The following is an 18,889-nucleotide window of genomic DNA, read 5'->3' on the forward strand; positions in this document are numbered from 1 at the left end:
GTGGCTGATTATTCACCTGTCTTTCTGTTGTGAATCTTCCTAAAGGAGGGCAATTTATAAATTAATTTCAAAAGTCAAGTAGGAAAAAATATCTACTGTATAGTACTCATCCTATCTAGTTGATTAACTCAAGGTTCAAATTGAGGGTGACACTTGAAAACATCTGTATTGTAGTTGCTGAATATAAGCCCTTCATCTCCAATTAAAATACTTAAAATAGGTATCATGTTTGATACCTCTTATCGTTTCCACAGTGCCTTAAACCAAAGCAGCAAAACCAGAAAGTTTGTTGAATGATTATGAATCTGCTGTTTGGTTTTCTTTAGCTCTGAAGCTTGAAAATGAGCAGCTCCTGTGGTATAGGTTTAGGGATGCTCTATATATTCATAGGTTTTTCTTGCAGGAACTCAACCATATTCTCATCATGAAAATGGAAGAAAAATTCCCTCCTGTTCCAACAGGATCAGAATGAAAAGTGATCATATTGAAATAGACCTGGAGCATTCTCCATAATAAAGGCTTACTCTCCAAGGGAAAAGACTTTAGGAGAGCCTTATCTGACCAGGAGGAAGGCGATTAGCCAGCTCTAGCCTCCTCTAGCCTTCCTGTTTTACCTTAAAAGCTGAGAAACACTTCTGAAGGTCACAACCCAGGGACTCAGGGCCATTAAAACACTGAGATTTAATTAAAAGATAGAGAATGCTTCATTTCTGCCACATCTTACCCTGGATTAACAGGGCTCCAGTATATTACAGTGGATTATGGTTTAAAGAACTGCAAGACACAAACTCTACTTAAGTAGGAGTTCTTAGGAAAACCCCAAGACATAAGAGAGGAGAAGGAAACAAGAATACTAGAGGACACTGAAGCCTCTAGCACCTGCAGCTAAAGCAAACATTAAACACACCCCAGATCGTAGCCAAATTAACATAAAATCTCACGCTAAAATCCTGTTTGCCTTGTTTCCTACTTTTCTGATACATCATGTTTGTCTTTCAACAACAAAATTGCAAGATATGCTAAAAGACAAAAATAAAAAAGAAAGAACCCCAAAAGATAAGAAACACACTCTGAAAAGACAAAGCAAGCAAGGATCAGAATGAGACTCAGGTGTGACACAGCTTTTGAAATAATCAGAGACAGAACTTCAGTTAACTCTGAATAATATCCTAATTGTTCTAATGGAAAAAGTGGGCAACACACAAGAACAGATGGGCAATGTAAGCAGAGAGACAAACACTACTAGAAAGAATTCAAAGGAAATACTAGAAATCATAAACATTGAAAAAGAAAAGAATACCTGTGATTGAATACAGCCAAGGAAATAATTAGTGAATTTGAAGATATTTTAATAGAAAATTACCAAACCAAAATGCAAAGACAAAAATTAAAAATAAGGGGTACATGGGTGGCTTAGGTGGTTAAGCAACTGCCTTTGGCTCTGTTCATGATCCCAGGATCCTGGGATTGAGCCTGTATCTGGCTCCCTGCTCAATGGGAAGTCTGCTTCTCTCTCTCCCCACTGCTTGGGCTCTCTTTCTTGCAATTTCTCTTTCTCTCAAATAAATAAATAAATAAGATCTTTAAAAAAGTAATAAATTAATAAGATACCCAAGAACTATGGGACAATTACAAAAGAAGCAAGATAAGTGTTATTAGAATATTAGGGAAGAAAAAAAGAAAAGAATAGAAGAAAATTTTAAAGCAATAATGGCTAAGAATTTCCAAAATTAAAGGCTGACACCAAACCACAGATCCAAAAGACTTAGAGAATACCAAAATAAAAACCAAAAGTCAACACTCAGGCATATCACATTCAAGCTGCATAAAAGCAGAGACAAAGAATATCTTGAGAGAATTCAGAGGAAAATAACATAAGGCAACAAGGATAAGAATGACATTAGACTTCAAATTAAAAACCATGCAAGTAGGAAGTGTACTGAAATACTTAAAGTGCTAACGTAGAAAATACCAACCTAAAATTCTTTATCCAGTGAAATCATTTTTCAGAAGTAAAGAAAAAGCAAAGTTTCTATCAGACAAAAATCGAGGGAATTTGTGAAGAGTAGATCAATGCAGAAACTTCGACCTACAGAAAGAGAGGAACAAAGGTGGAGAAGGAATAAATGAAGGTAAATAAAATAACTTCTTCTTGATTAACTGATTAGGTAGCTTCTATTTTCAAATTTTCACCATACACAAAGATAAACTCAAAATGGATGAAAGATCTAAATGTGAGACAAGATTCCATCAAAATCCTAGAGAAGAACACAGGCAACACCCTTTTTGAACTCGGCCATAGTAACTTCTTGCAAGATACATCCACGAAGGCAAAAGAAACAAAAGCAAAAATGAACTATTGGGACTTCATCAAGATAAGAAGCTTTTGCACAGCAAAGGATACAGTCAACAAAACTCAAAGACAACCTACAGAATGGGAGAAGATATTTGCAAATGACATATCAGATAAAGGGCTAGTTTCCAAGATCTATAAAGAACTTATTAAACTCAACACCAAAGAAACAAACAATCCAATCATGAAATGGGCAAAAGACATGAACAGAAATCTCACAGAGGAAGACATAGACATGGCCAACATGCATATGAGAAAATGCTCTGCATCACTTGCCATCAGGGAAATACAAATGAAAACTACAATGAGATACCACCTCACACCAGTGAGAATGGGGAAAATTAACAAGGCAGGAAACAACAAATGTTGGAGAGGATGCGGAGAAAAGGGAACCCTCTTACACTGTTGGTGGGAATGTGAACTGGTGCAGCCACTCTGGAAAACTGTGTGGAGGTTCCTCAAACAGTTAAAAATAGACCTGCCCTACGACCCAGCAATTGCACTGTTGGGGATTTACCCCAAAGATACAAATGCAATGAAACGCCAGGACACCTGCACCCCGATGTTTCTAGCAGCAATGGCCACGATAGCCAAACTGTGGAAGGAGCCTCGGTGTCCAACGAAAGATGAATGGATAAAGAAGATGTGGTTTATGTATACAATGGAATATTACTCAGCTATTAGAAATGACAAATACCCACCATTTGCTTCAACGTGGATGGAACTGGAGGGTATTATGCTGAGTGAAGTAAGTCAGTCAGAGAAGGACAAACATTATATGTTCTCATTCATTTGGGGAATATAAATAATAGTGAAAGGGAAAATAAGGGAAGGGAGAAGAAATGTGTGGGAAATATCAGAAAGGGAGACAGAACGTAAAGACTGCTAACTCTGGGAAACGAACTAGGGGTGGTAGAAGGGGAGGAGGGCGGGGGGTGGGAGTGAATGGGTGACGGGCACTGGGTGTTATTCTGTATGTTAGTAAATTGAACACCAATAAAAAAATAAATTAAAAAAAAAAAAAAAAAAAAAGAAATCCATGGGCATAACACTGAGGAATAAAAATCATGGGGCCCAAAGTCCTGCCTACCAAACTATTCTTATCTGAAAATTTTGCTATTTTGCTCACCATGTATTGTTCACATTAATTTTTTAAAATCACATTAAAGTATTACTTATCATGAAAAAAAAAAAAAAAAAAAAGAAAAAAAAAAACAAATTAATAATGTAGCAATTTATAGGGCACATATGGCATATGAAAAAATAAGTAAATTGAATGATATCAATGTTATAAGGGGTAAAGAGAACTTAAGAATGCTTGGTTATAAGATATATGCACTATCCCCGAAAGCTTCATAGTTTTATATGAAAAGTGACTTAGATTCACAGTATATTTTGCATTTTTTAAAAAAGGAAAAAAAATTAAAAGAAGTATAAGTGATAGACTAAGTGAAGTGAGAAAATGGAATAATGTAAAATGCTCAGTTTATATCAGAAATGGTATAAAAAGAAGGGAAGGGAGAAAAAAGAAATGAAGAACAAGTGCAGGGAATGGAAAACCAGTTGCCTATATGGTAGATGCCAACCCATCTGTATCAATAATTGTCCTAATTAAAAAATAGAGATTGTCAGAGTGGAGAAAAAGGAGTGACCCAACTGTAACAAACTCACTGTAAATATAAAGACACAGATAAAAGTAAGAGGGTGGAAAAAATATACCATGCTAACCCTAATCAAAAGAAAGTTGGAGTAATTATGTTAACTTCAGACAAAACCAACTTTAGAACAAAGAAAATTACTAGTGATAAAGAGGAACATTACATAATAATAAAGGAGGCGATTCTTCAAGCAAGAAGACATAATAATCCTTAATGTGTATGTATCTTACAGCAAAGCATCAAAATATGTGAGGCAAGGAAATTGAGACTCTGTACAGAGATGGTGATATAGGAGTTTCCTCTCATCCACATATCAGACGGACAGCTACACATAGAACAGTTCCTCCTCAGAGAAAGTCAGACACCAGGTGAGTGACTCCTACATAACCACTGAGAAAATTCCCATATGGAAATGAATAGGAAAAACTAGAACAGACTCTCACTCTAAACTCAACCCCTTGCATGGTGGCATACAATTAGGACAGAACTCCCAACTCTTAGATTCTCTCAGAGAATGAAGGGTTTGTACCACATAGCCAAATTTTAAGGCTACCACCTGAGGGATGGGGCCCCCAAATCTCCTAGCTCTGAAAGTCAACAGGGCTTGTGTGTATTGGTTCAATAGGACTACAGCACGCAAAGAAGCAGTTGACACACATAATACTCACTTGGCTGTCCCTACAGAGCTTAGTGCAGAAAAGCAGGTAAAAACACTCATTTTTCAGTTTCTTCCTGGAAGGGGTTTAATTGCATACTTTACCAGATGTTGCTTGATTTCAACTATAGTACAAAGCATAGAAATCAAAACAATATGATGTTGCCATAAAAACATAGACCAATAGAACAAAATTGACATCCCAGAAACAAATCCATGCATATATGGTCAATTAATTTTTGGCAAAGGAGCCAAGAATATAAAATGGGGAAAGGATGGTTTCTTTTTTTTTTAAGATTATTTATTTATTCAAGAGAGGCACAGACAGAAAGAGGCAGAGACATAGAGGTAGAAACAGGCTCCTCACAGGGAGCCTGATGTGGGATTCAATCCCAGGACCCTGGGATTGCAACCTGAGAAGAAAGCAGACGCTCAACCACTGAGTCACCCAGGCACCCAAGGATAGTTTCTTCAATAAATGGTGATGGGGCAACTTGATGTCTACATGCAAAAGAATGAAATTGGATCTTATTTTACATCACACCCAAAAAACAAACTCAAAATGGATTAAAAATGTGAATCTAAAACCTGAAACCAGAAACATAGAAAACATAGGGAGTATGGGCCTTGACATTGGTCTTGGAAATGATTTTTTTTTTTTTTTTTTTTAGATTTAACACCAAAAACACAGGTTAAAAAAGCTAAAATAAACAAATAGAACTAGATAAACTAAAAAAGCCTCTGCACAGCAAAGAGAGCCATCAGGGGCTCCTGGGTGGTTCAGCTGGTTAAGCTTCTGCCTTTGGCTTAGGTCATGATCTCAGGGTCCTGGAATCAAGCCCCACAATCAGGCTCGCTGCTCAGTGGGGAGCCTGTTTCTACCTCTATAAATAAATAAATAAAATCTTAAAAAAAAAAACCATCAACAAAATGAGAAGGAAACTTACCGAATGGGTGAAATTATTTGCAAGTCATATATTCTATAAAAGGTTTATATCAAAAAAATATAAGGTACTCCTTTAAGTCAATAGCAATAAAAACCGCAAGAATATAATTAAAAAATGGATATAAACCTGAATAGACCTTTTCCCAAAGAAGACATACAGAAGGCCAACAAATACATGAAAAGATCCCCAATATTACTCATCATCAGGGAAACGCAAATCAAAATCATAACAAGATACCCCTTCATACTTCTTGGGATGTCAATTATCATAAAGATAAAAGATTTTAAAAGGCTGATGAAGATGTGGAAAGAAGGGAACTCTTGTGCATTGTTGGTCATAATGTAAACTGGTAGGGCCACTATGGAAAATAGTATGGAGGGTTCAAGAAGGTAAAAATAAAAACATACAATCAAAAAAGAAATTAAAAATAGAATTACCTACTTCTAGGTTTATAACCAAAGGAAATGATCTTAGATAAATAGGCAAAGGGAATTTAATTGAGGAAGGATAGTCTTTTCAACAAATATTGCTGTGACAATTGAATCTCCATATATAAAAGGAAAAAGAAAGAGAAGAAAAAAAGAATGAAAGAGAGAAAAAGAATCTAGGCAGAGACATTACATCTTTTATAAAAATTAACTCAAGGAATGTCTGGGTGGCTCAGCAGTTGAGCATCTGCGTTTGCCTCAGGGCGTGATCCCGGAGTCCCAGGATGGAGTCCCACATCAGGCTTCCTGCATGGAGTCTGCTTTTCCCTCTACCTATGTCTCTGACTCTCTCTCTCTCTCTCTCTCTCTCTCTGTGTCTCTCATGAATAAATAAATAAATAAATAAATAAATAAATAAATAAATAAATAAATAAAATCTTTTAAAAAATTAACTCAAAATGGGTCATATAGACCTAAGTGTAAAATGCAGAAGTATAAAACTTTTAGAAGGGTTTATGATGAGCTATTAAATATAACAACCAAAACCACTATCCATGAAGAAAAAAAAAAAACCTGATAAATTGGATTGTATTAAAATTAAAAATTCCTGCTCTGTGGAAAACAACTAATAACTAACTAATAAAGGACTAATAAAGGACTTGCATCTAAATATACAAATAGCTCTTAAAACTCAAGTATAAGAAAATAGATCAATTAAAAAGTTGAGAAAGAGATCTGAACAGATATCTCACCATAGAAGTTATAGAAATGGCAAGTAGGCACAAATAAAAGAGCTCAGCATCGTTATTTAATGGGGAATTGCACATTAAACAAGATATCACTAAACAAGAAGTAGAATGACTGAAATCCAGAAAACTGGCAATACCAAATATCAGCTAGGGTACAGAACAATAGCAACTAATCTATTGCAGGTAGGAACCCAAAATGGTACAACTCCTTTGAAAGCAGCTCTTAAAAATCTAAGCAGAGTCTAATCATATGATCCAGAAATTTCACCCTAGTGTTTACCCAACTGATTTGAAAAGTTATGCACACAGAAAAAAACTATGTGTAAATATCTATAAAGCTTTATTCATAGTAACCCAAAGCTGGAAGCAATGAAGATGGCCTTCAATGGGTGAATGGAAAAACAGATACATTAATACCATGGAATGTTACTACACACACCCAATAATGGAATATTATTCACTGATAAAAATAAATGAGCAATCAATCCATGAAAAGGCAGAATAACTTTAAATGTATGTAAGTAAGTAAAAAAATTCAGTTTAAAAAAAAATAAAGCAATTCAGGCAAGAGTCCTAAAATACACTGGACATTTGTAGAGACACACAGCTTGATGTGTGGAGTAGATCAAAGTGAGATGATTTCTATTTCACATTCTTATCCATCAGAGATCATGTTTCAGGGGAGATAAGAATAACCAGTTGGACAAGATGACTTACTTACGTAGTGATTGTCAGCAGGTCTCTCCTCAGCTTTCTCTTGCTTATACAATGAGCCCACAGCTGCAATGGTGGCAGAGATGAAAGCTGTGGATTCACAGCATGGACTTCCTTTCACCTGGGTTAATCTACCTATTACTGCAAATGGAGTTTTGATGCGTCAGAAAGAGAATGTCGGGATGCTGACCTTTAAGTGTGTTATAGAATTAAAAATAACTTCCATTATATAATAATATAATCAATAGCAGAATACCTGGATCTCAAAACCAAGGAATGGAAGTTGGGATGACTCTGCTAACTCATTATTCTCATTGACTCACGGGAGTATTTGTGCTTTCTTCCTAAGAACTTTAGGCTGTATGGGTCCAGAGGTCTGGGTTCCTAGAAGAAGGATACCTTAATCTCAGAAACCAGAAAGAGTTGAATTAGATATACAGCTACTTGCCACCAGCTCATCTTTGACTCCTTATAACATTGGGCAAACAGGCAAAGAATGGAGTTACTTTACTAATAGAGGTAGTTTACCTTTGTCCTCATTATGAAGTAGAGTCACAGCTACATAATATGAGTAAGGAGGAATCAGTCTTTGAGAAGATCACTCATGTAATCCATCGGGAAGTCACTTGGTGTTCCATGTCTAATTTCCACTGTGAAGAGATCATTATATCAACCACATTCTGGTAAGAGCATGTTAACAGAGGCTCAAATCCCTTATGGATGAAAGTCTGAGGCACCTACCGGTTCAAGACATCTGGTCTGGCAGAGATGCTAGATGAGAGTACAGGGCATCTAGAGTGGGAGGTAGAGAAGAGACATAATATGAATCATGGCCTATCCATTGTCCCACCAAGTTTCTTCCCCCTAATTATTATTAAGAATCAGAATTTTGGAGAAGCTGTGACATGATGGCATGTACTCAATGTAAGTAGCAAATGGGTCGAAGCATGAAAGGAGGGAGCAGTAGGAGAAAGGGTCAGTATCTGTCATATTCCACTCAGATTCCTTGGGTCCCTCCAGAGATTCTGTGTGCCTGTTCTCCAGGTTCTGTGTACTTCACTATTAAAAGTTCATACCTACAAGCTTCTTTAGAGGGTTATTGTTAGGTTATTGAATCTGCTTCATTTGATGCCCCAAGAGCCAGAAGTGCCTGGCAGTTAATTTCCCCTCCAGGCAATCTGTTAATGACACTGGTATATGAGGATGAGAGCCCAGCTCCTGTGCCTCTAGATGGGAAACTTATTTTCTGAGGCTTCCCTGGGCTTCTTATTCCTTCCTTTCCTGCTTTTCCCACTCCCTACCAACCACAAAGCTTCTTTGTAGGAGCACTTTCTTAATAAGTCACTTGCATAAGAATCTACTTCTGAGAAATCTGACCTAAGATTATGAGAACTTTTCATAACATATATTGGGACTGCTGAATATACATTTGAGGGATAATACATTATATCCACACTTCTCACCATATACAAGAATAAATTTCAAGTAGATTAAAGAGCTAACAATAACATTAAAAACTTTAGGAAAATATATTCTATGATCTTGAGATAGCAGGCTTTTCTGAACATGGTATGAAATCAATATAAAAATAGTAAATATAATGATGAACTAATGTAAGATTTTCTGATGAACAGAAGATGCTCTATGCTAAAAAGATGAAAGACAGACTGAAAAAATATTTACAACATATATAACACAGTTATATAAATTATATATAAAGGGCTCTACAGATAAAAAAGCCAAACCAATTAACCCAAAGAGAAAATGAGAAAAAGAATATGTAAAGGAAATTCACAGATGGAATGTACTTAGCCACACTAGTAAAAAAAAAAAAAATGCAAATTAAAATTAAATATAATCCTTGGAATAAATTGGAATAGGATATTGGAAAAAAAAACTTATGATTGGCAAGCATATGTGAAAATGAGAACTTATATCCACCTCTGGATAGACAGAATTTTGTCAGTATCTACTGATATTTTATTTTATTATGATTTTTTCTACTGATATTTTAAATGTATAAACCTGTACTTCAAGAACACCTTTTGTAAGAATTTATCCTATAGAAGTACTTGCAGGATTGAAAAGGTAGATAAATACACATGCTTTGTAAAATCAATTGGAAATGAATTAAATGCAGTATTGAACAACTAATCAGATAATTTGAAGTTTCATTAACTGAGGAAACACTGGAAAATTGTAGCAATCCAAAAAATGATGTGATTTACATGTGCTGGTGTTGAAAGGACTTTGATGCATGGGTAAAAATTTTGGAAAAATGTATAGTATTTGGCTACATTTGTATAAAACCACTATCAACAACAAATCTCTTTGTGTGTGTGCTTACATATACACAAGTTTACCGACTTCTGCCTTAAGTTGATGGATGTCTTGTATCCTTGATCACTGATCTGTGTTCCACAACTCATCTATAATCACTATATATGTTTGTGATATCTAATGTCCATTGCATCATAACTGTAGGAGTTAAGAGTATGGGTTTTGCAGTCAGCTGTATCAGAATGACGGCTCCACCATCTGAGAGTATTGACCTTGGGCAAGTTCCTCAAATCCCTAAGCTTCAATTACCTCATTTGCTAAAAGTGGATAAGAGTAATATCTCTACTTCTTTAGTGAGGTGAAATAAATAAGAAATACGATAAGAGCTGCCTGCAAATTGCCCACCAAGTCAGTAGTTATTTATCATCCCCACAGGGATGCATTCCTCCAGATTCAGTGGCTAAGGGAGAGGAATTTTGAATGAAGTCTTATGGTTCTCAAACATTTTTGAGGGAAAACAAAAATTGAAGGCTTCTACTTCTAAAATATCTTCTCTAGATAGCATACCAAACTTCAGAGTAGTTTAATTCAAAAGTCCTGAAAATGTCAAAAGTCCTGAACATGTCCTGGCCCTCCATTACTACCATTTTAGTCTCCCATCTTTCTTTAGCAGATCTCTTTAATCTTGTTATAGAAGCACGAATTTTGGGTTCTTTTTTTTTTCTGAAGAATAAATTTGCAGCTCAATACCATATGAAAAGAAATAAGTAAATGTTGAAACGAAGGACAATAAAATAGAGTAATAAACTAAAAGCACAAAGTAAAACATCACCAGCAGAAAAACTAAACAGAATATCCAGGGAAGTTAATGGTTTTGAATCACATAGATTGTGTAAAACCTCCACATGACAATAGTTGAGGATTTAAGGTTAATTACTGAAATTGCTTTGCCACTGTCTCCTTTCACAAAGTTATGGCATATATTATTTTCAGCAACCATGTAATCTGGTTAAATACTTTAGAAAGTAAAATAAAGAAGAATGGCATTGATTTGAGAAACACCTGTGTGCTTTTGGTCTCGAGCTTACTCCTCTCCTCACTTTCTTCCTCTCTCAACAAGGGTGATAATGCCTTCATTTTTAGGACTTTTATGAAGAGTAGAGATAAAATAAATAGTAACTACCAAAGTTCCTGGAACATAGTAAGTACTCAACAAAGCGTAGCTAATGATCCGGAAATTGTGTCAATACTTTGACTCAGAGCGTTTCCCTCAATAAAATTCCAGAATAAAGGTTTGTGCCACTCTAGAGGTCACCTAAGAAATGTGATATTATATTCGGAGGTATAGGTCAGACTCTTCAGAAATCTTTTTTTAAGTATCTCAGGTAAGGCTCAAAAATTTCTTTTTCTTTCTTTCTTTTTTTTTTTTTTTTTTTTAGATTGTATTTATCTATTTGAGAGAGAGGTAGAGAGAGCAGAGAGGAAGAGGTGGAAGCCGACTCCCTATTGAGCAGAGAACCTGAGGCGGGGCTGAATCTCAGGACCCCAAGGGGAGATCATGACCTGAGTCAAAGGCAGACTCTTTTTTTTTTTTAAGATTTTATTTATTTATTCCTGAGACACACACACACAGAGGCAGAGACACAGGCAGAGGGAGAAGCAGGCTCCATGCAGGGAGCCTGATGGGGACTCGATCCGAGGACCCCGGGATTACATTCTGAGCCAAAGGCAGACGCTCAACCACTCAGCCATCCAGGCACTGCAGAAATGTCTTGCCTAAAGAGAATCTCAGTGAACCTTGGAATCTACCTCCATTTCACTTCCATCAGGGATCTAGTCTTACTAATTTCCCCCAGGGCCACCCTTTCTTCTATTTCATGCCTTCTCATCTCTTGGATAAACATCATCAGGTTTTTGCCTTCTGTGATATGTTGTTTCCCTATCTGCCATGAGAGCAGCCTATTGTCTAAAGATTTCCTTTATTCAAGTGTTTCCATGTTTCTCCAGAAGGTATCGACATGTGTTTGCAAACAAATTTTATTCAGTGCCTTGTTATAGCTGCTAGCTTTCTTTCCTCTGTCTCCTGAAGCCCTAATTGGCTTGGTACTCACTTGTCTCTCTGATATCACAATATCACTTCTTTTTGTGACAATTCCTGAAGGCCATTGGATGTCTGTGCCAGCCAGCACTGTTGCCAATTCCAATTCATGACTTTACCATCCTGTATTTATGCAATACTTTCTTGAAACCAAACACATGCATTTATTTCTCTTAACCTCCACCTTTTAAAATTTGATCATTTTCCCTAACTTTTAAAGAAATTTCTGGAACATTATTTATCATCTCATTGTTTTCAGTATCTTTCCATAATTGTAGCACCTGAAAGAATTTATCAAGTATCTGTTATCTGTCCTTTCAAGACAATGGTCAATATTTTGTATGGTTTCTCCTCTGGTCCTCTGTGTCTTACATTTTCCTTGACAGGTTAAGATCCAGCTCCTGTATTCCTGTTATATTTCAAACACAGGCTTACCACTTACCAACTAGATCCTAAATCTTCCATGATGAAGAATGTGTAGAAGTGATTTTATAGAGTGATGTTAGGCAGATAGATCGGTATCCTTGGTTGAAGGTGCTTGGTAAGTTAAACAAGTTGGTTGGTTGGACCTCATGACCCTTTTTTCTTTTTTTTTTGGATTTTATTTATTTATTCACAAGAGACAGAGAGAGAGGCAGAGGCACAGGCAGAGGGAGAAGCAGGCCCCACACAGGGAGCCCGACATGGGACCTGATCCCAGGACTCCAGAATCATGCCCTGGGCCGAAGGCGGTGCTAAACTGCTGAGCCACCTGGGCTGCCCCAAGCTGACGACCTTTAAGAGTATAAGACCTAGTCAAACAAGACGAGTGGTAATGTGACATTATTTTCAGTTAGGGTCATCACTAACTATGGAATGCTCTAGTTAATTAATCAGTAAATGCCAATTTATATTTTAAATGCAAAAAAACACATGCTGTAGGGGCACCTAGGTCCCCAGTAGGTTAAACATCTGCTTTTGGCTCAGGTCCTGATACCAGGGTTCTTGGGATCGAGTTCTACATCAGGCTCCCTGCTCACTAGGGAGTCTGCTTCTCCCTCACAATCTGCTGCTCCTCCCTGCTTCTCTCTCTGTCTCTCTCAAATAAATAAATAAAATCTTTAAAAAAGAAAAGAAAAACCACAGGCAGTCATTTAAACATAATTATTTTGTTACACTTTATGTGTGCTTTGTCTTTAATTGGTAACTCTTATCCAAAAGAAGAAAAAAACAAGTGCATTAATTCCCTATTATTGTAAACAATTATGAGGAATATAATTAACAAGGAGGAAAGGAGAAATCTTATCAAACCAAGTAGAAAAGTTTAAACCTCAGGAGGATTAAAACAGACTCTGAAGCTGGAAATATGTCTTAATCAAGGCCTCTATAGAAGTTTTTCTGAAAAAAGTAATTAAGCAAAGTCCCACAAATTGATAATAAAGATCTTTCTGTGCAAAAGATGTATGTCTAGGAGGCTAAAACTGTTTTGATTTTTCCTCCACTGCCTTTTATTCCCGTGAATGTCACAACCTTTTAGATACACGTTATCCCAAGTATGAAATTATTTTCCAAGCTGGTGTATTGAAATCTCTTGAAAATCTAAGACCTCCTAGATCTGCTAAAATACATTTACTAATACTCAACACTATTTGCTTAAAATTTAAAAAGCCATTTTTTTTGTTCCAAGAATGTTGTGGCATTTCCCAATATTTAGTGTTGTTATTTTCAGTCAAAGATTTGTTATCAACTGGAAGTTAACATTTTGGAAGACAGTAAAAAGTTTCAGAACAGTGCAAATACATTTGAGAGGGAATTCTAGGGTTAATACTGGAATGTGGTGAAGAATTTCTCATACTTGCACTCAGATACAGCACAATTGCTTTTCCTACCATTAACATGTTGGTTTCTCTCTTTTGACTCTTACTTGGTGACTTGCACTGCCCTGTAATTTCACTTCTGATTTTCTGTTATGGGAAATGCTAACAGTCAGATAAAACTTGCATTAGGCTGTGGCTAAGATGCCAGTTTTATATTGTGTTGAGCAAGCCCTCTGAGAACAGGGATTAACCTGTAACACAAGAGAGCACAAAGTGTGAGACCCAGCGAGAAATAAAGTGCCTGAGAAGAATAAAATGGGAAGTCCAGAGGCTATAATGATTAAGTTGCACAACCCAACCTTCTTCCTGAAGGAAGATTTCTCTGGGAACTTGTAATTGGAAATAGTTGTATTTCCTAAAACAAAAATATTTACTTCATGAAGAAAATAACTGAGAAGTATGAAGTCAAAGAGCATCTACAATGCAATTTCTACCTGATTAATGACACTGAACAACCAAAGCTTTGATTTTGTTACCCAGGCAAGAAGGGAAGCTGTGAAATGCCCATATCATCCCAGTCAGCAGCATCTCGAAGAGAATAATCATTGTCCAAGGCATTTGGAATTTTCATTGCTCATCTTCATGTGTCTATATCTAGAAGTTCAGGCACAACTCCATTACCCTATCTACATTTATAAATTGTACCTAACAGAGTCTGTAAACCATGAAATTTCTAAATTTCATTTCTAAACAATATAATTATGCCTTTTGCAGTAAGACACAGCCTTATGAAGTATCTGCCAATTAAGAGACTCTGAATGTTGTCTTTCTGAACAAGTATCCTCCTGATGGCTTAAGCAGAAATAGTCATAAATCATATATAATTGGGAAAGTACACTAGGCCATATTCAGCATTTGAAAAGAATAATATAAAATATGGCACAATTTTCTCTTTTTTCCTCACTGAAAAGATACACAAAGCTTTACTACTCATTATGAAGTTTTTTAGATATATTTTGTAGTTCTTTAGATATATTAATTAGTCTTTTTTTCTTCCAAGAGAAGAAAGGAATCTAATGTCATTTGATGTTGTAATAATATAACAGTAAAAGGAAAAATAAAAACAATAGTGAGTTTAGAGATTTATCCTATGTTCTAGAATCTAATACTCACCATCACTATTGATGATAAATCCAATCTTCACCGCAACACTGGAAACATGGTTATAGCACTCCTATGTCTCATTTTCATGAAAGAGAATTCTGGCCATGGAGGCAGTTGGCCAGATTCTACCAAAAAAATGGAGAGGTTGTTCCAATTCTATTTATTGGATTTCCTACTCTCCCTGTTACCTTGTTCATGTGTTCAAACTTGATTCAGAAAAGATCTTGAAACCAATACTCACCAAAGTGGGAATGACCAATGAGAGGAAAGTAAAACCACTGCCTATCTTTGTGCAGAAATGCTTACTTTGCTTTGTTTTCAAATGTTTCCTGGAGAAGAAGGATAGAGAAAGGAGCTTAGAGGGTTTACAGGAAAGTAGTTTCTTGAGAAAACAGAAAGCAGCAAGTGTTGGAGTGGATATGGAGACATTGGGACACTTGCACATTACTTTGTGGGAAAGTAAAATGGTGTAGCTGCTTTGGAAAACAGTATGATGCTTCCTCACTAAATTAAACATAGCATTACCATTTAATCTAGCAATTTCACTTCTGTGTTTATATACACAAGTTTTGGAAGCAGGAACAAATAAAAAATACATATAAAAAAGATGGGGCACCTGAATGGCTCACTGGTTGAATGTCTGCCTTCAGCTCAGGGTGTGATCCCCGGGGGTCCTAGGATCAAGTCCCACCTTGGGCTTCCCACAGGGAGCCTGCTTCTCCCTCTGCCAACGTCTCTGCCTCTCTCTCTGTGTGTCTCTCATGAATAAATAAGTAAAATCTTTTAAAAATTTAAAAAAATAAAAAAGAAAAGCAGTTATGTTAGTCAATCTATAATGGAGGCCGACAGTTGGAAAATTAAAAACTGGAAAAGTTTTTTTTTTTTTTTGGAAAATTTTATTAGAGAAATAAATTTTGTTAAATTCCAAAAAAATACTAAGTACTGGAAAAATGGAGTATAGAAGAATGGCTTTGTGGGTGAGGAACAGTCTTGCATAATTTCTCTTTCATCTTTTCATGAGTGGTGCAACAGAGCTTCTCAAAGTGCTATCCTCAGTTCAGCAGCATCAGCATACCTTGAAAACCTGACAGAAATTCAAATTTCCAGCTTTTCGCTTACACCCACTGGGATGTCAAGCAATATACTTTTAAAAAGTGCTTCAGGTTGTTCTGATATACACTGAAGTTCTAGTATCACAGATAATGATGGAATGTATAGGTAAGTATGTCAAAATTCCAAAATCTGGGAGCACTTACTGTGACCCTGGAGAAATTATTTACATTCGAAGGATATTGGAATTCTCCTCCATAAAATGAAAATAGTAATAAAGACTATTGTAGAGATTAAGTGAGATATTGAATTGGTGATAAAGTGTCAGATAGGACCTTTCCTGTTGTCTCAAATGGCCACAAGAGTTGTTAATATGTCCAAGAGGAATTTCTAAAATGCAGCAGAAATGATCCAACAATCATCAACTGACTGCAGCTTCCAAGAGAGAAGATTTGACATTGTAAAGGCAATGTTTAGGGGAATTTGTAGGAACGGAGAAATTGCAGTGTTCTAAGGTTTTTCTCCTCCCATTCCTTTAGGGGAGAAGAGTGGCAGCCAAGAAAGAGGGTTCCAAGAAAACCCTTCTACTAGAGATTGAAAGTATTTGAAAGAAGCTAAGATATTTAATTACATGTGTGCTAAGCTATAGGTCTATTTGGACACAGCCATGTGGGCAGAACAAGGCAAAAAATTCTTGTGAGAACCTATTTGTCTCTCAAATTTGGGAATATAGGTATATATAGATTCTGATGTGTTACTTTTCATGTGGGACATTTTGAAGTCTGCACTCTGGGTAGGACAGTTCCAAATTGCAGAACAAGGAAGAGGAGTCAGCATTGGGGTCAGTTGTACTTCCTCTGTTTTGTCAAAGACACCTACATTTTCAATGGGTCAATTAGATGCCATATGAGAAGGTAGGCATCTTGAAAGGGCCCTACCTATTAGGGCCACCTGCTCTAAGAGTAAGAGATTCTGAGAGTTGGTTGCAAGACATTAGCCAAAGAGCATACTATCCATGTCAGAAAATAGCACTGTACAGAGATCTCTGCCCTCAGAGATTCCAAAGAACCCACAGATATGTTCCCTAAGAGATTCAGTCCTTGGACAACTGCCATAGGAGAGACAGTGGCCAGAACTCTCTGCGGAGTCAGAACTACAAGGAGCACCAGCTAGGAGGTAAGATCTTTATCCCTCCCTCACCATCCTTTTTCTAATCTCCATTTCTCTGCCCTGACTCTGAAAGGATCAGAAAATGGAAGGGGGAGGGAAAAAAGGAGCAAGGTGAAAGTAGATATCTATTTCTTTAACCACAGTTGGGGTCCTGAGCTCTGGTCAGGGAAGATAGTTGAATTTGGTATGAGATTAAGGTCAAGTTTTAGGCTGAATTGGACTATTAACATTTCTGAAAATGACACTGTTCTAGTGGGTAAGAAACAACTGATGGGTGATAAGACCTATCCAAAAGTGATGGTGAAAAAGATAAAGTATATTAAGGAATAATGGGAAAAAAATAGGAAAGCGATTTCTAGTTTGTACTTTATCAGCTCTAGTACATTCAATAAGCTTGTTCTACAAATAAAGTATCTAAGAAAATGTCTACAATATATAGAAGGTAGTCAATACAAGTTGTCTTTTCCTTTTCTTTCTTTCCTCCCCCCAACTTGGTAAGAAGGTTGCATGGAATTGGAGTCAAATATGACCTTTTGTTATTCTTCAGTTAGTGGATCAAAGCCAATTTAAAGAACTTTCAGCAATAACCATTTCTGGAGAATTAAACTCTAGCAATGAATGCTTTTAAGAACGATTTTGACTCATAGAAAAGTATTATAGCAATCTTTTTTCTCCTCATGCCAGAGAGACAGAGCCTATGATGAAATTCAGCAAGGGCTGAAAATACTTAGAAATTAGTAGGAAGTAATCTTTCACTTGGTATTTGATTCTTTTTGCATTTGTTCATGGTTGACGTTATTTTGAAATTAATAATTAAATTAATTAATTAAATTAACTTACTTTCAATGGAGATATGTAAGTAATTTTTAAGTATCAGTAGAATTGTGACACATTTAGTGTTACCTAAGAGAATTTTCATTATTAAGGTGTTAAATCCAAGCTCTCATTATGGTGACCTGAAGACAGGCAACTCACATTTTCAGCAAAGTTACATGGAAATGAAGAACACAGAAGAGGGAAATCTGGCTCCAGACTAAGGAGAGAAGATGTGTAAGTTGACTTGATCCTCAAGGGGTAAGGGTTATTGACCACTTATAACTCAGATCTAGAGTTGACTCCAATCTGGGGTTCAAATAATTAATTCTTGACCTAAAAAGGCTCACTCTGAGGCTATTCCTGCCTATTTTTCCTCACCCCTCACCCAATCCCTGTATGATTTCTAATATTGAATTTCATAAAAATCAGGTATAAAACCATTATAATACTTTAAGTACATTGGAAAATTAGCATTATTTTCTTTTTTTGCTTTTTGCCCAAATTAGCTAATACTTGGGGAAAATGATACAATGTCAAGATCAATAGATCCCTATGTAACACTTTTAGATGCTTATTTTTGTGACATAATTACCATATCTGGTGATTTAATTAAAATTTCACTTTGGTCCTGCAGGAAGATAGAAAACCAGAAATAGGAGTTGCTGTAGGACATACAAGTAGATTCATTCTCTGGTTGGCAAACAGTTACTATGCGCCAGCTACTGTTTGAAACACTATATATAGATGTAGAGAGCTTTCAATTTTAACTAAGTTTTACCTTTACAAGGGAGAATTTGTTTATTTGCAATATTCTGAGTTACAAAATTATGGATACAGTATAATGCTTTTTATTACTTCCTCCTCCCAATGCTCATGCCAAGAAGGCTATTTATTTTTAAGGTCTTTATTAATGAACAGTGAATAGTGGTATGTCAGAGCAATCAAAGGTTACATTTTTATGACTTCCGTGATGGCAAATCAATCTGTGGAATCACTACAATTTATGGCACT

At 36.2% G+C, this 18,889-nt stretch overlaps 1 pseudogene; it reads right to left on the reverse strand.

Moving 5' to 3' along the window:
- LOC140616575 (host cell factor 1-like) overlaps positions 1 to 14,309 on the reverse strand; it is a 77,680-nt pseudogene extending 63,371 nt beyond the window's left edge.
- Positions 14,310 to 18,889: the final 4,580 nt, after the last annotated feature.

The sequence above is a fragment of the Canis lupus genome, chromosome 24 (assembly GCF_048164855.1).
Source record: "Canis lupus baileyi chromosome 24, mCanLup2.hap1, whole genome shotgun sequence".
NCBI classification, from domain to species: domain Eukaryota; kingdom Metazoa; phylum Chordata; class Mammalia; order Carnivora; family Canidae; genus Canis; species Canis lupus.